At 31.7% G+C, this 24,938-nt stretch overlaps 1 protein-coding gene across 5 annotated transcripts in view; it reads right to left on the reverse strand.

Moving 5' to 3' along the window:
• Positions 1 to 24,938, reverse strand: part of LOC128240333 (innexin unc-9-like) — a 361,166-nt gene that overhangs the window by 178,100 nt on the left and 158,128 nt on the right. For 4 of the 5 annotated variants that reach the window (XM_052956941.1, XM_052956938.1, XM_052956939.1 and 1 more), the window contains exon 2: positions 13,939 to 13,983. The exons of the other annotated variant lie outside the window; for it this stretch is intronic. The gene's annotated coding sequence lies outside the window, so the exon portion shown is untranslated. The remainder of the gene's footprint in view (positions 1 to 13,938; positions 13,984 to 24,938) is intronic. 5 annotated transcript variants of the gene reach the window in all.

Below are 24,938 nucleotides of genomic sequence, written 5' to 3' on the forward strand. Positions count from 1 at the left end.
TTTTTAGCGTTTAATTCCAAAATATTTAACAATGATATTGGCTGTGGCTAAAATATATTGTAAATTAAAAATAGTGCTGTTTTGCGATAGAAATTCACAAATATAAACAGTACGACTATAAAAGGAAGAATATTTATTGAGAAAATTCACATTTCTTGATTTTATGTTAAAATAAATTATTAAAAACTTAATGAACCTGTCAAAATATAAATAAACCTAATTAACAACACGGGTTTCTAGGTAAAATGCATCTGTTTTGCATCCAAGCTCTTTAAGATATAATCAAACAGTAACATGATATATAAGATAATATTTTGAACTGATGTTTTCAAGTACAATTTGTTTATAAAGTCAATCATCGTGTGATGTATTTCTGAAATGGAATGCATGTTACCACATAGAAATAGAATAACCTTAAAGCGTCCACGTTATTTTGAAATGTTGAATTTGAAACTTGTACCAATTGGTAGCACAATGCTAAAACATTGTGAACAAAGACCTAGTAAATACAATTAATTTGTCTTCCTTCTTCAAAAAGTTTTTAGGTTCGCATGGGTGTAGAACATGGATGTAAAACACGATGACATAAGTACGAAAGAACTACTTGGTTTTTTACCGTACCACCACATGAATAATAATGGAAAAACCTACGCTCGATAACACAGATGTCAACAAACTAAACTAGTAAAACATAAACTTTGAGAATGATAGTTTGTGGCAATGAAACTAGCACAGCAGAACGTGGAATGTTTCAGCAACCAGTTCCTATTATTACTATGATTTGTAGACGTTTAAAATGACAATTTTGTTTGTTGAAAAACCCTTTTATTACACCTAATTCGGCAAAACATTCATCAAAATGAATGTCAAACTTTTTACCACATAATTATTGAAAAGACAATTATATTAGAAGTTGGATATCAAAGCATTTAACTAACTGGCGAATGATTTGGTTGAACGATGATTGCGTTTTTGAAGACGTCACTTCCATTCCAATATATTTGCCAACATAACTTCATATTAAAACCATAAAACTGATAAGCTATACTGTAAAAATGTTGTTCTTTTCAGCATCTATTTGTGATACAATAACAAGAAAAAAACCTAATTTTATCAATTCTATTTATGCCTTCCTTATGGAGAAATATGATAAACAAAGAAGAGTTTATAAAAAGATTAATTTTCACTAACTTAAATCGTCTTATACATGTTATTAATTAAAAGAACAACTGTTTTGAACAACTATTTTGCCAAGGTAGGTAGGCTAGTTCAGTATACAAAATGCCATAAATATAGATTAGTAATGAATAAAACAGACTTGGACCTCAATCTGGATAGACCATTTGCTTGGCGTATAGACCACAAACATGAAAGAGGTTGGAAAAACTAGGAGAAATATATTCATGAAATATATGAGCAACATGAGACCTACAATCGTTACATTTCGATCAGCTTAAGCATTATGCACGTAATGGTCATTAATCGTTAAGGCGTGTTATATCCCGAAACAACGGGTAGTATATTTCAATAAATTGTTTGTACAATGTAGAAACAATTTATTGAAATATACTACCCGTTGTCACATGGTATTTCCGAGCATCTTCTGTCGAACAGCATAGTGTTATGCCTGCATTGACTGTTTGCAATGGATTGGAACAGCTTTGTTTCTAATCATAAACTGCCAACTAATGTATTAAAAAATATTACCTTTGGAATATCATGTCCATCATCTTAGATTATGGTGATGTTATAAATGAAATAGGTATTCCTTTCGAAAAAAATATTTGCACAAGTATGTCATCGTGAGCATATAACGAGTTTGTGAATAGTACTGCTGAAAAGATAATTGGTTATCTTATTTTTAGAAAGACGTTTTTTAGTCGAAATTATTGCCAACATAGCTTAATATTATTAAATTAAGAGTAACGCTTATTTTATTGTTGTTAAACAGTATGATAAGTCATACTATTGGCATTCTCAATAATGTTACATTTATTGCAATGGCAACATTTTGTTACATTGCATGGGTGTATGCAGCACTAAAGTAAGCGCCGAGGCCAAAAATAATACAAAATGCAATACATATGTGCATACAATATTTACACCTCTACTTCCATTCCTTAAATGAACTGCCTTTTGGCAATTGCGTTCATCAATCGATGAACGCAACATCTTCGGATATGTTCGGATCGCAATTCATCGCATAACAATATACATGAAAACTATTGATCTTGTTATTGTTTGTATTGTGTCAGCAGGTCCCGTAAAATATAAATCAACATTTTAGAAAGTGCTAAGTTATTAAATTTTAAACGTTTTGTTGCCAAAAGTGTTTCAATTTTATGTTTAAAAGCGATTTCAAGTGGTTGATCTTTTCCCGTGTTATTGTGACGTCATTTAAAAAAATGTTTCCGGTAACAGTCGAGTCGTCCTATTTACAGAATGGGTAAGAAAGGAATACTGAAAGGTAATCTGAAATGAAATGAAGTATTTTTTTTAACGTTTCTTGAAGAAAATAATTAACTGTTGGTGTAAAGATAAAGAATGAATTGCGGGGTTGGTGTCATTATTGGGGATATGAACGCAATTAGGCTGGTCAAAGTACGCGTGGAGTCCTTCGGACTCCACACACTTAGACCAGCCCAATTGCGTTCATACCCCGATAATGACATCAACCCCGCAATTCATTCCTTAAATGTAAACAAGACATGAACATAATGATTGAACCATTCACTCAGGGTATAGGCAACAAACGAACGGCAGGATAGCAAATCTTTCAAGGGGTAGGGATAAATCGTCAGAAAATGTCGATTATTTCTACGACCAATACTCGTTAAGTAAATTTCAGCAATCAACACAATAAGGATATAAAACAACAGTTAAACACCATTGAATTGTATCGAAATACTGGCATAATCTGAAACATGATTTATAGTGTTGACGCATTGTATGTTTCTAAGACGATGATTTAATGGATGTGCACCATTTGTAATATATATTAATGAGATTTGCAGAAGATTAATCGAATATCTAAATCAGCATATTAAATGCACGTCAATATTTGTTTTCATTTTACAGTAAACTTTTTCAATAGATTATTCTTTATAGCAAGTAATAAATCACCGAACATATGAAGAAAATCTTATTTCTTGCCAACAATTCGAACTTACAGAAAAAGATGATTTAAGTTAACTATAAATGTCATTACAAAATATTGATTGATTCAATGCCGAATATACTCATGTTTTATGAGCATGCATTATTGGGCTGCAAACCCAATAAAACGAACAACGAAAAAGAAAGAAAACGCTAGAGGATATCAAGGAAAGGCAAACCACAAGCTATCATATGAAAAATATTTCTCGTGATGTTGATACAACAGATGAATGGTTCATTGCATACTTAGAACAGCAGAACTAATGAAGCAATGCATTTGTCACTGGGAAGACATGCACATCAACACAGGCGTGCATTCTTTGGCGGATCTACAAGGAATACTTTCGTTTTTTCTGTTCAAGTCATATGTTCATTTGTCTAGAAACAAATTAAGCCAAATCATACTTGTTAATAGGAGTCGTTTTAATACAAAATACCTGGTACCACAGTAGGCAAAATGCAAGCTAGCAATCCTAATTATTTAGACAGAACATTATCTGTCTTTAATAATTCAGAGCATTCACGGTGATAATGTACTTTCTCAAGTGCCTTCATGTTGCTTAGACTTGAGATGACAAATGATTAAGGTTTTGAGGTTTAAAAAGTTCTAATTTTATGCATAAAGTCACAACTTGTCTTGATAGAAATATTCCACAAGAAAAACAATGTTTTCAGTGGTGCACAATAAATGTACTTTGATATCGTTAAGCCATGTAAGAATATGCGCAAACTTTGATTGTTATGACTTTCGATTAATTTCTACATATAATTCACGTTACTTGTCATTTATTTTCTCGTCATAATTCTGGGGTAAGAACGAAGTGGTCATGCAAATTTGAGAAAGGTTTCTATAATTTATCCCATTTCTTTTATTGTTAAGAATTCCTGCTAAGACGCCGGACAAGTGGTTAATCATAATCTATATTAGTTTACCCTTATTACGGGGCCGTTCAGTTAGATTAGTGTTTTAATTTTGATTTCAAAAATCTTTCAGATAAACAGATAGACAATGTGTTTGCAAATGTTATTTTTAACAAATATTAAATTTAATGAAAAAAAGCTTTTTTGTTTTTCATTGGAATAAAGTTGATGTCTCCTAAAAATAAAAGAAAATGTGTTGAAGTGGTCTAATGGGCTAGTAGTCAGCCTCTCACACAAGAAGCTGTAGTTTCGTTCCTGAACATTTGTACTTAATGACCCCCCAAAAAGGATATCAGTACAAGTTTATACACAGGAAATGAACTGAATAATTATTATTATCATCAGCTTTCAGCTGCCTTTAGTTATAATAAAAAAGAAAACAGTTATCGCATCGTTACAGTAGTACTTGGAATAATGGCAGAAGTTTGTCAAGATAGATGAGAAACATATTCGGTTAAGTGCATGTGCAGCAGCTTGGTGCATGTTTCCAAGAATGGTAATAAGAACACATGCTTAGCAATATTTATATATCTGCTTGGTGTTTGAAGTTCTGTCATGTTGTCATTAACATGCATTTAAGTACCGCATTGTTTGCTATTAATACTGTATATGCTAGCATTATGTTTGATTTCGATGGGTCGTATTTTAATATGCCGAACATCCGTTATCAAATATATAATGAAACGTGTGCACCTTTTTTCTTACTTATCAAAGGTTTTATAATAAAGCTATTTTATTGCAAGTTGTATCTTATTCTGTTTTGCTGTAATGAAGTATAAGACTTCACATATGTGAAGTTATATTAAAATGTTTTCCCAATTAATCCAAAGAATAACATATTAATGGGCAAAGAGCTTGTTATATTTAAAGGAAAATAATTATGTTCTGAATATTAAAGCAAAAATATGGCAAGTCGTCATTGGAAAATATTACTTAGAAAATCGCAATTGGAAGCCAATGGTTTTTCAGTTATATCGCAGTCAGCGGAAGAGAATCACTCAAAACTCTCTTTTTGAACATTTCCTAATGCGACAAATACATGTAAGAATGCCTTTTTGTGAATAGAGTTAAATATTTTGACCTATAGACTACCTTAAATATTTGGTGGTAAATGCGCTGTCTTTCAATGCTTCGATCATTATATCATTTGCATTTATGTTCAATTTAAAAATTTATTTTCTGCCTGCTATGACACTCGAAAAGGCGTCCATTGCCTCGGCGATACATTAAGCAACATTTGAATTAACCTACAATTCAGAACATTTTTAACTTTGTAAAAATTGTTTTATTGATAGGATTTTAAAAATCAAGAAATGAAATAAAAACAACTTGTAATTAAAATATCTACCTGCTGCTATCTCCTGCATCTTTCACGAGTCTCATGAACTTACTTCCTTGTTACGGTAGATATAATAAAATACTGGATCTCAGCGTAATTTGCAGCAAGATGCACATAAACATATCAATAGTGAGATTTTAGAATATCATAAATGAAGATTAAATCTCAAGATTCATTGTAAAGGGAAAATGCAATATTACAGCTTTCGCTTCACGTTTCATATTGTATAGATTTAGGGGCACACACATTTGGAATTGAATAAAGGAATTATCAATTTAGATTTGTAGGTAAAGCAGAAATATTGGCTTCAATGATGTCTTCAAATCACAAATGTGTGAAGTTATATGCAATTAATATTCAGATTTGTTTTACAATATTTTTGGTAAAAATCCTATTTTCCGGAAAATCATTTGATTAATGACAAATGCCTCACATATAGCATATAGCTTATTTTTGGAACATTCAGAAATAATAAATTGCTTCAAGTGAAATTTACCATTCTCTTAACTCTAAAATAGGACAGCTCATATGATAGAGCATCAGATATATTCTTATTTTCATAAAAGATATATATTAACGAACAACAAATAACAAAACAGAGTACACAATGATAAACAATATTCAGGAATGGCAAACCACAATCTTTCATTTTGCGTCAAAATTCTTGAAGCGGTTAATAGGAGATTCGAGAAAGAACAGCTGTCAGTCTCATTTCATACCCAGAAGATTAAAACTCTTGAAACAATGCATTTGTCAATGGCAAAGCATGCACATCAATACAAGCATGCATTCTCTGGCGGATCTCCGATCTACGTAGGCAATATAAAGAATATTGTTTTGTATCTGTTTATGAAAGCTAATAACGAATTGTCATATCTATTGATAGTGATTTTATTGATGGGCGGCAAATGACGTTAACACGGCACGTGTGGTATGTTACAGATTATACTAATTTAGAGAGTATGTATCATAATGACAAAAATAGTACAATTTGAAGCAGATGATGATGGTTTAAATCTAAGTTTTTAAGAGCTGTAGTTAAAACAATGAAATAATATCCATACATTAATTTATGTTTATATTTGTTATACTATATAAATACTTTTTATTCGTATACCATTTAAAACCATCCTTTACTGTTAGGAAAGCATTCTTTAATCTAATTGATGTATTGGTTAAGTTTTTTCCCAAATTCGTTTGAACGAATTACAAGAATGAACATATATTGAATGGTACACATTATCTTAAGTATAAATTAGTAATTTTAATAAGTCCATGGAATCTTCTTAATAAGACTCATAAACCAAGATGTTCGTATTTGTACAGACTACAATCAATCATCTAGCAAACTCAATGGTTCAACAGTTCGTGTTTTGCTTTGATATTTATATATTTGCAATTGGCCAACGGTTCTGTGGTGCTTATTTTATTTTTGCATTTGCTTTTTACTTTATGTCCATGCAAAAATTTGGTAACGATTCGTAAACGGTAGACAATGACTAAGGATCGTTACAAGGCACTGACTCCGTCGAAAACGCCTATTATATTATATTTTGATTTTACTTCGCTGGGTTGAAAGTTTCTGTGTTTCTCTCTCCGTGTACGGCACATATCCAAATACATGAATACTGCTTGCACTGCTCGTTATTAAATTAACATCTGCAATCTTACTACGTTTGACTTCTTTTTTGTTTTACATTTGGCATTTTGGTGCTCAAACTAACAACAAAGTATTCAAAATTCATTTGTGTTGAAATTAAATGTTAAATATTAACCGCGGAGAGGTGAACAAAAAATGTATATTAAGTCTTTATTGCATCAAAATGAAACCCTAGTATTTTCAATGTGGTGATCATTCTTCCTCGCTCCCTACACACTGCAAGGAAACGCACTACAAACATGATAATATTTTAGTTTTAGAACCTTAAAAATCGAAGGCACTGGCGCCAGGAAATGTCATTTCGATCTTCAGCTTTTATGTTTTAAAGCCAATATGCATCGTTTCTGCGTTCAAGTAAAAGGTGTGATTTGCTAGGGTACAGATAATAGACGTACGAAAATATACCAATAAAAAGAAGGAAATTTCAAGAAACAAAGTTTTTAAAAATATCTTGTATTGCGAACCATTAAAAAAAATGTTATCAAACATAGAAATGTCAAATATATGCAAACGCATTAAAAATATTCTAGAATATATTAACTGTCATTATTCACATTATTTCAATGTACAATAGTTTTTAATAAATGTTGATTTTCTTAAAATGATAAAAAATATATTCACAAACTCAATAATTAAAAAAAACAATCGAGAATAAAATATAAGATAAAGAGTATCCAGCAATGATACGTCACAATCTTTCATATGAGCAAGGATGATTACACAGGAAACAAGGTAGAACAGCTGCCAGTTGCATTTCATTCTCCGAAGAACCGATCTCTTGAAACAATGCATTTGTCACTGGGGGAACATGCAAATCGACTATCGCTATCATTTTTGTCGGATCTCTGATTAACCTAGACATAATAAACAATATTTGTTTTCTTAATCGTTTTCACTGGCTTTTAAAATTGAGCATTTTTTGTCATTCATATATTATTTCAATTTTAAACACGAGGCGCCACGAGGCGCAACAAGGCGTTCGCAATATTCTTCCGGTATGCGGTCTATTCTACTTATTCAGATTAAAAATCTCTTTTACTGAAAATAGCATACAATTATTTGATTCATTTAAGATGGAGAACATTTTCCTATTCAATTGTTCTACTGTTTGTTTCGCGTTGGCTGACTGTTGATATGGGTGTACACTAAAGCTACTACACGGTCCCGTTCAAAGCAAATAATAATGATTTACCTTCAAGTATAGATGGATGTGTGTTACTATTGTTCCAGTCCTAAAACCCATTAAACTTGTGTTAATGCTAGATCGTAATGATGGTAGGATAACAACGACTGTAAAAACATTGATTAAAGATATGGTATGTTTGTTTCTACAATTCATCCAAAACTCTTTATATTCCCTACATTTAGCCGAACAATTGGTTGATTCAAAATAGTCATGTTTTATGGTACATTAAACGAATTCATTAATGCCATGTTTATCATTAACTGGCAGTTATCTTTTAATAGAGGTAGTAAAAAATGAGCAATGGCATATTGAATAAGGCTTATATGTGTCCAATATTTATGAAGAATGCCATGATCACTGATCATCTATCCACGATTACTTCGTCTACCATTATATTCCATAGTTCATCTAAAATATTAAAATATAACTAAGTTTGTTCTTGACCAGATATTGTTTCAAAAAATAATAACGGGGCAAGTGTATAGATATAAACATTTCGATAAATGATAAACATTATCTCTAGTTATATTTAATGCAATGGAAATAAAAATAATATTTGTCTATTCCCGGGCGTACATACAGCATTCAATCATTTTTCAATGTTATACGCTTCAATATCCGACTTTATATTAAATGTCTTGTCAAGAGATATGTTCTTTCAATGGTTCATAACTTTATTATATGATTTCAAATGAATTGTGGTGCACAGTTCTGGTTTGAGGTATTTTATGTTGTTTTTTTTTAAACGAAAAGTTTAATACGAAACTCAGTGTTCAGCGTCTTTATTTTGCTATATTCTGTTGGGGTTTTTTGCCGCATTGTATCATTTATGAACATATCAGAACAGAATATTTATTTACCGAAAGGTCGTAGACCCATGTAGCCTAATAACATACAAAATGTCGATGTTCACGAACTTTCATACATCATACACAAAATGTACAAATTATGTTCTGCTTCTGATGTTTTCTCCTCTAAGTATAAAAATAGTTCTTTCTAATGGAATTATTTACCTATTAAACCAAACCATCATTGCAATGATCAATAAACTCCTACGAAAGATATTTTCAGCTAAACAATGTTCATAGAGAAATCGTTTAATGCTAAACACGAGATATTTATTGGCATTACTTATGACAGCGATGCAATGAATGCAGCCCTCTAGAATGTTCAATTGAAATAGATATGAAAATTATATTAAATGCACATTAAAGAAACAACTAATAAAGGTGTTAATATGTCGGTATTTATTGAACTTTCCTGCACTTATTTGCGTTTCACGTATTCCTCACAAATAACAATGGGCCGATGCCAGACTTACATAATATTGCTCGTCTAGTTTGTGATGATGTTTAAGATGTCGTTTTAGCGAACTAATGAAGACAATTTACCTGTCGGTTAATATATCTTTATTTCGATAAAATTTTGATACAAATCATTTTGCTTAGGCATGGTTCCATGTGCAAAGAGACTTGGCTGATATTAAGGCGTTGATACCAAATACGTTTTCTTTAGCTATGCACTGACATTATATAAACGATCATCTATAATTTATTCGTCATTCGAGTTCACAAGAACAAAAAGAACGAAATAAACTGTGGCTTGTACGATCAAACAACAATATATACAACATAATGGAACAACAATATATACAACATAATGGAACAACAATATATACAACATATTGGAACAACAATATATACAACATAATATAACTCATCAGGAGAAGTTTGTTAGTCACCAATGATAGATACAACATTGTGAACGTTCTATTAAAGAACCGTCTTAAGCAGTGTATTATTAATACTATTCAAGGATCTACATGTGAATATACTATAGTCAATTTGTATACCAAAACGATTTCAGACAAAATTTCTTATAACCTTTAAAATCATGCATTAACGCATTTACGCTTTTCTGATATACAAACCTGTTTGTTTATCGTATTATTTCCGTATACAATATATGCCACATAGGAATAATTTAGTTTCAACTATTAAGAAAGGGGATATGGTTTTATATATGTTCGTCGTAATTACTGGTTTACTGTGTCAAAGTAAACTGATAGATTCTGATTAATTTGTGATTGACTAGACAGAGGTTTATTATGTCTCGTGTATGTTTGCAGTCTTATGACATCGTATAAAGGTGAAACTGAACGCTGTTTACCAAAATGGCAGTTAAATATCAAATGAAAACAGTATCTGTTCATCTCAATAATTCCCTCAACTGACTCAAAAGGTGTGTTGTATTTGGTGCATTGCTGCAATGTATTATGTCAAAATCAATCTAAACTTGCAGGGTGTCGAAACTGTGAAAATGAAACATGAAATTTAACCAACGTCAAAACAAATTGACCGACAGGTGGTAGGTTGAGATGGAGGTGGATGGTAGGTTGAGATGTATATTAGTTTTCTTTACGAGAAGAACTCAAAGTATACGTTGATGGTTTTATTTTAATCTTCAACTAGTTCCATGTGTTACCTATGTGATTAAAATAACTAAATTTTGCCGCATTCATTAAGTGATCTGAAGCATTATAAATTTCATATATGCAGAAAGGAAGATTACTTGTCAATAACAAACAAAAATAACTTAGTCTTTTTAATTAAAGTATAAGATTTATTGTTTATAACATGTAAAATAAATGTCGATTCTAATGTGTATCGTAACAACAATTTATCGTATATTACATTTCACTTAATTAACAATATTCATAGCGTTCAAATCTGTATAACACATCAAAAAGAAAAATATGGATATAACCCTCACTTTAACTAAAGACTTTGATAAATTTGAGGAAACGTGTTGATATTCATACTGCCTTTAAGGAATGAAGTTTTATACCATATTAAACACGTGATAATAGCAGAACCTCATATAAACAATAACAATTAAGAAGTAATAAATATTTTGTTCGGAACATGAATATTTTCATATGGCATTTATTACTACGAGTTTAAAATACACAGACTTCTCTATAAAACACACCTTAATGCTACAAGTTACTGCAATACCTTCACATTCATCAACTTGATATTTTGATCTTTTTTCTTTCATTCAAAGTAACAGACAACGTATACCAGTGTTTTGTGTGTTATCGGTGGCGATTGCCGAGTGGTTAGTGTATCGGACAGTGTGTTTCAGGGAATCCTTGTTTCGATCTCCACCCGACGAGGCAATATTCTCGAAATGGCAGTGAAAATGTGGTGATATTTCTGGGTTTTTTTGTTCTTCAACATTATAGTAACATTAAAGCAGTATTTCATTGAAAATATTTTTTATTTTAACAAAAAAACCTTTGATATTTAAGTGTATTTTCAATAGCTTTGGACAAATTGGTTCGGTTAGTTTTTGTAAATATTCCAACAAAATAACACATATATGTTAAATAAAAACAAATTTTTTTTTTCAATATCTCTTTGCTACACAGCTACTCGTGAAACGCCCCTCACGTCAAGATTTTATCGCTGATGACGTAGACTGTCGTTCATACGCTGGCTCGTGAAGAAAAAATTCTCTGAGAGTTTTCATATATGTTTATTATTTTCTCATTTTTCAATATTTATCATTAACATTTATCAATGCACTTTTATTAATGCATTTATGCTCCCAATAACAACAGTTAATGAATGAATTATTTTCAGGACAAGTTAAACAGGGCATGAATACATTTACCAAATTACAGTTGATTGCCTTGTACTTCGTGTGTCAATCTTGAAAATGGCATTGCGCAAATAGTTGTTTTCAATAAACAGTCTAAATAAACCGATTCTACTATTGATATACTTTTGACATGCTCTATGATGAAAACATTTGCTGTCAATGTACAGTCTCGATAGACCGAGGGTCGCTCTTCGAGAACACATGCACAACAATGCATATCCACCAAAGACGATATATTTAGCACTTGTATGATGCATATACTCACACATAGAAGGCACTCCAAAGACAAAAAACTCGCAACTCTTCAGGAACCACTTTATGCATATTTCATGAGGCAAACCAACTGCTGCGCTGACATAAGGCTTGAGTACGTCTGCTCAGAATGCGCTATTAATCCGTAAAAAATGCTGCTTGAAGAAAGTTATTAGCCGATTAAAGCTAATCATAAAAGTAGCAGCATTCCGAGACAGTGTGAATGATAAGGCCATGCAGTTATATTAATGAATTTAAGGTTTGAATGTTAAGTATTGCGGTGTATCGGTGTATAAAAAATATTTGGTCAGTCAGTCAATGGTTATGTAGTCAACATGACTTCACACTAGTCTGTGCACTTCTCATGTATTATACATAGATGAGCCACACTACAGAAATATTCACGCTTTTATCCTCGCTGTGGATGTCGTTAACCTTATTCTTGTTATGATGTACTAGAAAGTGGTAACTTTCATTTTACTAAAAAAAAAATTATTTGATACTTACTATGCTATTAAACCCATTATAATGGACCAGAACAGTTCACTTCTTTATAAAAAATTGCGAATATACGATTTTTGAGAGATACGGAAATCGATATGGAAAATATACATCAATTATATCGTAGTGGGAGCGAATAACTATGAATTATTTATTTGTTTCATATTTTAGGACAACTGCAATCTCAATGCTTAACATCATTAGTTGCTGTTTCGAAAAAGAAACAACAAGGTATTTTGTCTGTAAATACAATACTTTCTTGTGTATTATTCGATGGATTTTCAAGAACTGAGGTTTTTATTTACCAATTATTTTCGAAACATTGAACAATGAGGTACACTGTGTTGAAAATAAGTGAATTTAAAGAGGTGCTGTTTGGAAATAGAAATCCACAAATACAAGCTTTACGACTTCGGTGAATTATGTTGAAATTCCACAAAGTTTAAATTTATTACTTTTAGATTCACCTTGAATTGTTTGTTATGTTGTATTCATCAAGTTGATATCATTCTGTTAAAATATAAACATACATTATCATTATCATCGGTATCCAAATAAAGTGCATCTGTTTTGTATCCAAGCTCCTTATAAACTAAACAAACAGATACAATTATGTACTGATGATCATGTGAGTGCAATTTGTTAATATTATCAATCATTGTATGAGTTATTCCTTGAATTAAATGCGTATTACCAATTGGGTATAGATTAATTATAAAAAGGATGGCACGTCGTTTTCAAGTTGTACCGTAGTTTAAAGATTAAGTTATTTACTACGATTTTCAAGAAAGTTATTAACTAATGCTCAGCCAGTCCTGTTGTTATTGACAGGCTTGGTGAAAACTAGCTAAATTCACATTAACATGGCCGTTAATCGAACTCGGTATGCCAGTTCGGTTGAAGCGAGGGCGCCAACAGAACAATCATTTTTTTACACTTGAAATAATGGGACAAATTCAGCAGCTATGTATAGTCTTCCAGAAATAAATAAAGTAAAAACTAATAATAATTGATCGTCTATCTCCAATAATTAAATTTCCTTGCAGCATTATTCTACAATGTATTATTTTCGTAAGTGAACTTGAAGAGGTGTTTTCTAAAACATTCTTACGAATGTATAACTGTTACATATGGTCAGTTAACGCTTCCGGTAAAACACAACTCCGACTATTTGACTATGAAACAAAACGACACAAAATACAGAGGGAGAACAACTTTGAACCAATTCGTCAACTGTATAACCAAATGTATACATACCTTTGCCCTGTAGCTACAATCCCATTTCCCACAGATGCGGCAACTCTGAATAAGTAAGAAAATTATTTTGAAATATATATATAATGTTGATGCAACTAGCACAGCAGACATCGAAATGTCTTTGCAACCAGTTCAACACATAAACATTATTTTGCGACGAGTTCAATGACATTTTTCTTTTTTGAACCTCTCTTGATACCTGTTTTAGCAAAGCAGGTTTAAACGAAATGAATGACACAAACAATCGATGATGAAGTTTGAAAGATGTTTACCTCGTCATTTTCATTCATATAATTTCGCCAACATGACTTCATATTGAAACCATAAAAAAGTGAGATAGTTTGAACTGTAAACAAACTGTACTTTTCTACATTTATTTGTTATACAATCCCCGGAAAAAAATCTCATAATAATGGCTTATTCATGGAGAAAAATGGTTGATAAAACAGAATACATAGAAGTATTTTTCCGCCAACTTAATTATCTCCATTATTTATTTTTATCAATAAATAATTACAATGTCGTGTATTTACATGTGTTGAACTGCTATTATTCCCAAAGACTTGTATCAACAGTATAGCAAAACATTAAAGGTCTTGTGATTTATCGTAGAAAAATATATGTATTGCTCACATTAGACCTATACTCGTTATATTTCGATCAGCATTAGTACTTTATACACCACGTTATTAAATCAAAAAGCCTCGTTTCGCCCAGAAACAGCGGGTAGTTTGTTTTAAGACTATGGATTTCACATGGGCACGTCTGAACATTTTATGCCAAATAACATAGTGCTATTTTATTATGCGATTACTATTTGCAATGGCTGCTAACGGCTTATTTGCTATAATCAGAACTTGTCGGTTAACTAATGCATGAACAAAATTAAGACATTATTTAGCAAATCTATCATCTTAAATGTTTCAAGGCTCAGCTTTGCTATAAACATGTACAATATAAAACAAATAATACAACTGTTTATCCAAAAAGGTATAAATTTGGATAATTAGTATCAAGATACAGGAACATATAATTGAAAATAATGCCGAATATGTCCGGGCAGATAAAGGATCCGCCAAAGAATGCACGCCTGTTGTTGATCTGCATATTTCCCAATAACAAATGCTTGTTTCAAGAGATCTTATATTCCCAGTATGAATTGAAACTGACAGGTGTTTACCTTTTTCCTCGTATTAACCGCTCGATGCTCCTTTACTTCATTTGAGACGTTGTGTTTTATCATTGCAGGATATTCTATATGATGTTTTTGAATCCTGTATTGTTTTTCATTTTTTAACGAAATACCGCCCATACTGAATAAGCTGTTTTCATAGAACAAATTCAATGCCAATGTTTATTATAGGCAAGCATATGTTTTATATTTTTTTCGGAAAGTAAGAAAAACGATACGAATATTTTGATAAAGATAGTCATTTAATCATTTTTAAATTAAAGTCTAGGTATATACAGAATAGTAGAAACAAACAATATTGCATTGATGGTTATTTTAATTTTTCGATCTAGCTTCTATAAACTTTGATCGTTCTTTTACCATAATACTTAAATTAAACGTTTCAATTTCTATTTAACGCTAAACGACCATAAAATCACCATTGTGGCTTGTACGCAGTAACATTGAATATTGGCACAGAAACACAGCAACTTTTATATTTATGAGGTTCAAAACAGCCACAACACCATCTTTATACGTATTTTGTTGCAGTGCATGCTGGGAGAAGATATTATAATGAAGCTAGCCAGAAAAGCTTTTGAGAGACTAAATGAAATAAAGTTAAGAATGACGTAAAAAAGAGATGTGATTTAAAACTGCTCTTTGATTTTCTAAACAGTTTGAGATTTGTACCCACTTCCATCATCAAAGAGTTTCGGTGGTTTTTGCTTATGCAATATTTATTCTGGTGTTTAATTTGCATAATGTAAAGTTTATTTTGAGAGACCTTTTCGACTCACATATTTCAGACTTCACGGAACAAGATACTGTTATATAATGCATAATGCCGTCGTCCATGGGAAAGTCACCGTTGTCGTGTACAAAGCGGCAGTGTTGCATTTTCGTTGGGCAACAATTCAATTTTTTATAAGAAAACTTTTGAATGATGACACAGTTATGATATACGTATGTGTAATAATAAAAATTATCTTTATGTATATTTAAATGTCATTTTTTTAGTTTTTATAAACAGTGAAACATCGATGTGTGGCTTTTTGCATATATATTCAATTTGTTGTTCCTTTTCCCACTACGTGCATGTATCCTTGCATGCTTATAATGACACCATTACACACTTATATACGTGGACACACTTGGGCAATGTTGCACCTACCAGTACTGTTAATAAACTGTCTCAATCAAACCGAGCCTGATGTTTTCATACATCGGGTGCATTTCTGCTTCAAAAAAAAAAACGTTCGGCTGAGAGTATATGCGCACTATCGTTACCAACAGGTATTAAATGGTACGATATAAACTACAAACATAAATGATGCTAAAATGTTGTTGAAAATGAAGCGAATGAGGAACCCATTTTTATGAATACTCAGAGTGTATGTTAAACAGTTCCCGTATCGCAGGACCCTTGATCTCATTGATATATGTTTCTAAAACAAGCATCAAATTACAATGAGACTTATATCCCTTAACAAACAAAAATAAGTACAAAAATGTAGGGTGTCGTCTGTGACGACTACAGTGATTTTTTTACGTCATTAGTAAACCAAAAAAACGTCTTTAAGAGGTTTTCATCAGAGTTTACAAATAGCTTAAAGAAGTGGTCTTCAGCAGAATAACTATTATATGTTTTTGTCATGTGACCAAGTTACTAAAAGTAAAATGTCATCAATAAAATGACGGTATAATTTTATCCAATCTGTAAGCTGTCCGGAATGCTAGTATTTGGTGTTCAGAAAATATATGATGAAGTTTCGTTTTGCACACAAGTGCGAATCGGAATGTCAGAAACCAAATTGGTAGTTGTATTTTGGCGATATGTTATATTCATCCAAAATAATAGCTATATATAATAGGAAGTTTGTGTTTGTTTGTTGTTAACAGTATGATAAGTCATACATTTGGTTTTCATACTACTGTTATATCAATTTCAAAAAAATTATGGAAAGCGTTGAAAACATTTCGTTATATTGTATGGAGGTATTTAACAATAAAATACACGAGGACTCAAGTATTTAACAAATAATGGCATAGTTATGTGAGGATGGTGTACAAAACATACATTGCCATTATGAAGTGGCCATTTTCTCGGCGTAGAAGCTGCAGACTTACACCAAGATAGGACAACACTTAAGGGGCTGGGAGAAATCGTTGAATGGTTTAATCATATCGATAACCAATGTTCGTAAAAGTGTTTTATTTTTATCACAATGAATTCCTTAAAAACACTGTGTTCAAAGCAATATTGTGAACTTAAAACAATATAAACAAAATATTGACATTAAATAGCTTTAAGATATAGTGACCTATTAAATATGCAGTACAGTAATATGAATGCACTTAAAATGTTTTCAGAAGATAAATTGAAGTCCTGAAATCAGCATAACTGCAATGCTGTTTATCTGTAATATTAAGAGTACAATACTGCAATTAGTTCAAGTATTTGATACGAATGATAACAGTGAAAACAGAAACTAATGACTTAATGTATGAAGAAATCCTTTATTTTTGCCAACAAATCAAACTTTCAGAAAAATGTATTTGTTTGAAGTTTACTAGATACGTCATTCGCATAATATTATAGATCAAATGATAAAATATACGCAGTATTTTATTAATCGAAGCAAATGTTCTGGAAACGAAAAAAGTACAGTGAACGAATATGATAAAGACAATCTAGCAATGATAACCCATAAGAACTTTTGAAACAAGTTGTCACTGGGAAACGAATAGATCAACACGTGTATTAATCCTTTTGAGGAGTAGTCATTAAAACACAAAGGCACTACAGAGGGTAAAATTGCACACAATCTGTCCTTTTTTAAACAAAAAATATTTGCTATAAAATATACAAAGCATAAAAGATGATGGGTTTACTTTCTTAAGCCTCTTTAGTTTGCTTACATTTAAGATAACAGTTGATTAAGCAATAAATAACTAGAACTAACACATTTTCGCAAATATTCCCAACTTCTCTTGATAGAAATGTTCGTCCAAAAATAAGTCTTTAGCCTAGGTATGTTGGCTATCCTACTTATATAAAGTTTTAAATCATTCGAAGCATTCAAGATGATAGGTATACTTTCTGAATTGAGAACGTCACGTTTCACAAGACGCACTTGATGGTAAAGAAAGATTTGATGAATTATATAAGTTAATAAAGCTAGAAGGCAAAACAATATCAGAAGTCTCAACAAAGTCGTCAGTGTTTAATTTGAAAGAAATTAGCATAAAGCACGGTATTTCTACCTCATGAGACTACAGTAGACCACATTAAATCTTTTAGCACTCACCAATTATTTAATATGTTTGCGCGTTCTGCTATTAAATACACGGTTACAATCTTGTTAACAGTAGTTTATATTTTCCATAGATGCATTATTTAGAAAGTAGTTTAAGGTATATCAGTCAAAACAGACGGTAGTTATACACGTGTATATACTGAGTTTGAATAAGAGTGGCACTTTAAATAAAACATTTCAGTTTAGAACTCATTTAAGATTAGAGATCATCCAAAACTATTTATCGTATAGTTTTAATAATTTACTTTAACAGTGAAGAATACTGGGTCACCATTTTGTAATATGTTTTGATATTTGTCTATTGAACACATGCATGAAGTACATAATTGGTTTTGCATGTGCTGCAGCTCGTTTCCTAGAAAAGTATAAACTACCAATAACATTCATCTAAGTACGATATTAATGAGAGTTCCGCATTATTTGTTATATAATTAACCATATTTTAGCAATATGGATTACTTTTATTGGTCGTATTGTGTTATGCAGTACTTTGGATTTAAGACCTGCACGTCTATTAATAAAGATATGATGAAACGGCTTCCCGCTAATTGCAATGAAATCAAAACGTTATAAACTTATTGATGTTATGGCAAATCTACACCTCATATTGTGCTATGATGAAGTTGGAATTTTAGACCTTCACATCTGTTCATAAAGATATAATAAAACAAATTCCTAATGTCAATGATTACCTATTAAAATTGTTATATAATAATGGGCGATAAGCTCTAAATGCTTAAAGCAAAACAAATACTCTGTTCTGTTATGAAAAATAATTGGCTTTTATGGCAGGTCGAAACTTACACTTATGTTTGCATTACCTCTAGAGCAACAAAAGAAAACGAAATAGGAAGCGAATGCTTCTCAGTCATTTTGCTTCTCGTGAACAGTGGAAATTGTTTTGAAGAAAGACCCTATTCTGAAATATCAGACACTAACATGCCCTTGTATGCTTAGACCAAGAAGCATAATTGCGTATACCTTTATTCACAATTGGTTTGTTTAAAAAAAAACAACACCATTCTGTTACGGAATTCGGTATATGCCGCTCATTTCAAAAATCCTTAAATGTTCAGCATTTTGCATTAAGCGGTACATTTATTATTGAAAGAAATTTCGAAACTTAATGCGTCGAGAAAAGAACCGATTTGTTATCTCTATGCGTGGCAATTTTCTGCTCTTCTTCAACGAATCTTGAACTAACTTCCTGTCTACCAACATTTTTATACTGGCTCTCAGTCGAAACTGCAAGAAAGTGTCCATGAATACGATAGTGTGGTAGTTTTTAAACCGCATAAATATTATTTAACAATTATATATAATAAACATTTAATAGCATCATTGTATAATATTGAATAAAGGAAAAACCATCATTTTTTGTACGTAAAGTTTAAAAGCAACTGTTACAGTGGCTTCAGATGGTGACTTCAAATCACGTATGTCGGGATGCTATTTCCCAGTTATATTTATAATATATACAATTATCATGCGAAAGAGCAAAATATCCGGAAACAATGGAACAACTCGCTTGATTAATGACCAATACCCCACAATTGCTTATGCTTCGAACATTCATGAATGATATTATTGGTTCAAGTGGAAGTCACTATTCTCCAAACTTTACAAATTATGATAGAGCAAATAATTTTATAAAAGATTTATCTTCGAACAAGGAAAAGAATAATACTAAAAAGTATGAAAATAACATAAACACTATCCAGCAATAATAAGCAACACTTGTTCATATGAAGTGAATATTCCTCCAGCGGTTGATATGATAAACGAGGTAGAACAGCTGTCAAATTCATTTCATACCATGAGTAGCAGAACTCTAATTAAAACAATTCATTTGTCACTTAAAAATATAACAATCAACACACGCGTGCATTCTTTGGCGGACCTCCAGTAAACACAGACATAATAAAGAGTAGTGTTATCTCTGTCTAATGAAGCTAATTAAGCAAAGTGATATTTATTGGTATTATTTCATTTAATGCAAGTACAACGCGGCGCCACACGACTTAAATAATGTACGTATGGTATGCTGCATAATCTTGTTATTTTGATAGAAAAAACTGTATCTTGCTAAAAAAGCATTGCAACATAGTTAAAAGGAGATGATGGGGTTTTGCGTTTCAGTTCGAAAAAAATATGGTAATGAAATGAGCTTCATTCTTGTACCATTAAAATATTATCATTCTCCGTCAGAAAGTTATTCAACATGTAAGTTGACAACCTGTTTGTATAAAACAAAATCAACATTTCAACGAATGTAACTTAAGGTAAAAATTACAATGAATGATAATGATGAAATAAGACCATTCAAACTACACATGAACAAAATATAGAGAATAACTATATGTTTCAGTGTAAGATCGTCATATCTTTCACCGAGTGAGCACCAACAGTTATATTTCACGAGTGGCATTACCACGAAATAAATACTTTACCTTTTGTGTTCACGACTGAAACGAACAACTTTTACTTTTATTTTACACGGCGGGTAATCATTGGAGCCATAACATTTTGTTATGTGTTGAAAATGCTCCAACGCGTCGTCCGTTTTAGTGCCAATGAGTGGAATATTGATGTAAACAGTGTGTATGGTTTCTTATTTTTAGAGGTTTATACGAGTAAATTAAAAAAATATGGAGAATGTAGTTCCACATAGGAATGGCCATGAGTTGTTCTAAATGTAATAGTTCTGAACAAAATTTAATATCTGATCGTTTAGAACTTGCATAACTTGCTAGGCGTTAATGTCGACAACGTAAAAATCAGGATTTTCGTGAGAATTGTTCTCGTACCTTAGGTTAAAGTATTTTATTTAAATGTGTGTGGCCTTTTTATTGACAAAAGGTTGCCGCGTTACAAATTTTAGAACTTTATTTGTTATACTTGCTGCACTATGCTATCCAGCAATAATACGTCACAATCCGTGGTATGAAGTTAGGATGACACACGCGGTTAACACGAAAACGAGGTAGAACAGCTGCCAGTTCCATTCCATGTTAAGATAAGCCGTTCGATTGAGAAAGCGCAATTGTCAGAAAACATGCAAATCACCTACCGCAAGTATTTGTTGGCGTATGCCTGATTAACCTTGTCTTAATAAAGAGTGTTGGTTTCATTAATTTCTTTCACTGGCTTGAAACTAATTGAGCACACTCAAGCTTTTTTAATAATATATCATTCAAATGCAAAACACCAGGCGCAATAAGATATTCGTCATGTGCTTCCGGTATTCTGTCTATTTTACTCATTTAAATTGAAAATTAAAATCTCTATTGCTGATAAAAACAGCCCCCATTAAGATGAAGGATATTCCTTCTTCAATTTTTGTATTTTTGCTTTTCTTGGCTTGCGGATGAGTTGGCTGTAGAGTTTTCAGCATGTGCCATATTTAACATACTGATCTATTATTTTATTTATATGCATTCACGATATTACTCCGTATGTTGGCAATGATGACAAAAAATCGGAAATTGAAGGACTGTAGAATATCGTTAATATTGTTCTATAATTCTTCTTAATATTCATGTGAAAAACTACTGAAACAAGTTCAGTAGCCAAAAGTTTTGCCAGAATATGTAACATGTGGTGTACTGTTGGAAAATAATTAAGTTTTAGTTTAATGGAATGAGTTGTTACTGGTTTTAAGTAGAATTTGTTTGACTATGTCTCGTACATTTAAATGGCATTATGGTAAATATCAAATTGAAACTGCATCTCTTATCCTCAATAAGCGCCTCTACTGACTGAATATGTGCGCTGTTTTGGAAACAGTGCTGCAAGTTAGTCTGTCAAAATGTTAATGAACTTTCCCAAACTTCGAAATTAATTGACTGTATGAAATGTATCGAAGCACTCATAAGGTACGTCTATGATTAAGTATTGAAAATATTGACTTGTCCAACATTTATTTACCTTTCAACAGCTGAATGATTTATTTTGGAAAAAGGTAAAAGCATAATAAATAGCTCTGTTGATCGATCTTAAATACCACATAACTATATCAAATTTTGACAAGCTTATCACACCTGGATTCTTTATCGTTTGTTATCAGAAAGCCCGTTTATTATCTTTTATGACCTAGCAGGTAGAATTTAGATGTAAATCTAGCATTAAATTAATGGGATTTATTGTTTTTTGTCATTAGCACCTTTTTCACAGACATTTTTATGAGAATGACATCAGCAAAGGGAGATTATTAATTGGATAATTTGGAACGATTGATAATTCGGACATTTGAAACTAGAAACGAAGAGCCGAAGAAAACTTGTGTTTTATGTTTTTCAATATTCGTTTTGTCATCGACCAAAACAGTGCATAATGTTTGTTCTGTATTGGTGGTATTCAAGTATTCATTTTGTATAGGAACAGCTTGCAATGTTTTGGGCATTAAATATTCCTGATCCAAAAATGCAAAGATCATGATCTAATGGATTCACAGCATAAAGAAGCTGTACCTAGAGTTCGAAATTAAGAACATAATTAAGTTGCACCATTGCATTTAAAAATAAGAAAGTATTAATTACACGTACGTAAACTTAATCTATCAGCCAATATCCACGACGCAAAAACATCACTGGTAATAATAAGTAAGATGATGTATACATATTAAGGAGCTGTTTTCTTATAAACACAAGGACCAATAAAGATAGACTGTTCTGTAATATTGCCCATTTGTTTAAAAAAAAAAATCTTTTGACACCTTTACCTAACAAATACCTATTAAGACAACTAATAGTTAATCAAAGCAAGGAATCCCGCCTTTAATATTTGTTATGCCATGAATCCAAGTACAAAAGTCATCTCCATGAGACCGAACTTAATTAAAACCATACGAACACAAAAGCGTGTGATTTTATTTTATTTACGCGTAATCAGCTTGTTAATCAGGGAGAATAAATAAACATAAAGATAAAAAATAAAAGAGAAATAATTGTCTGCAACAAGAGTGATGTAAGATGTTTTTTCATAAGATTAAGCATGTACGAAGCGTGAGGATTTACCTGGAAATAGTAAAACAATACCATGGTATTGTTGAGTTTTTGTTTTCCACAACCTGTATGATTTTTACATGTATATTATCTGAGAAATCATTGCTTTGTTGTCGTAGAGAAAGGCAGAATTGTGTTTTGCAAGAATGCTTTTTTTCTGTTCTGTTTTTCATTGTTAGCAATGCGCACAGAGAAGTAAATAATACTCGTTATTTGCAAACGGGACGTTGCACAACCTGTATGATTTCCTACATATATAGTGTGGCAAAGAAAAGGTATTTGTGTTTACCAAACGTTCCCTTTAGCTTTCACAATCAACCGCTAGTAGATATTTTAAAGTCAAAACTGCACAAGCAATTGTATAATACCATGAAATCGACTGAGAGAAGCCCTATTGCATTTACCTAACCATGGCCTTGTTCTAAGACACATTTTTCTTCACTCTATTGTGTCATTTACATGCGAATAAGATTTACGCTTTTTTCTTTGGCATATCTAATAATTGTATTTGTATAAAAGTCATCAGTCCTTTCATTCCTTTTCTGTCATTTTAGCTAAAGAACACACATTTACCTGGGTTTTTTTTCTTTTCGAACGAGTCAATGTTTTTAAACGGATTCATGTTTTTACGAAATGCACGACATACAATTTTAACCTTAACAGTGTATTAGCCGAAATATAATGTTTATATTAACACTTTTAGATTCCATAGCAGACATAAAGATCGTTAACGTTGCGCTGGAAAATAGCGACAACTTAACTGCATTACAATCATTTACATTAAAAAAGAGCTCGCCTAGCAACACAAACTGAAACCAAATTCCCCCTCAGTAGCCATGGACGCCTCCTAAGCGCTCAGATGGAAATAAACAAGTTTCGTGAAAGTGGAATTAGAAAGTTTATCGGCAATACGTAGAGCCCGTAAATTCAAGGCACACGAGCGTATCAGCTTCTTTCGTTTTCAGGTACAATCAACACAATAAACACAACAGATTCTATTTGAAAGTACCATAATAACGTGTTGGTCTTTATTAGCCATTAAACTAGAAGCTGTAAGACTGTTGAAATGTTTGTTAAATCAGATTTTAGTACTTACCGACGATTTTATTAGACACATTATATAGCTTACATAGAAGGCTTAAAAAAGCCGAAGTTATTACGGTTACATAACATGCCTGTCTTACTAAAGCAGACGGGCTAAATGATTCAGAGCAAATGTTCGAGGAGAGATAATTGAAATCTATTTCAAAAACCATCTATCTATTGCATTTGGTCAATGAGTTTACTACAGTTTTGCTTGTACTTGTGTGTTATTGCTCGACGTATCAGTATAATGAATGCTCGAATTAACATTCGACGGAGGTTAAGCGGCCAATGCAACTTTGTAACGTGACGTAGAATTTCATTTGGGCATCATGAACACACTTAACCAAAAGGAAAATAATATAAGACATTTCAATATATAATCCTTAAAAATAAACTCAGTATATTTGCATTCGGTGAAAT

The sequence above is a fragment of the Mya arenaria genome, chromosome 7, assembly GCF_026914265.1.
Source record: "Mya arenaria isolate MELC-2E11 chromosome 7, ASM2691426v1".
In the NCBI taxonomy this organism is placed as follows: domain Eukaryota; kingdom Metazoa; phylum Mollusca; class Bivalvia; order Myida; family Myidae; genus Mya; species Mya arenaria.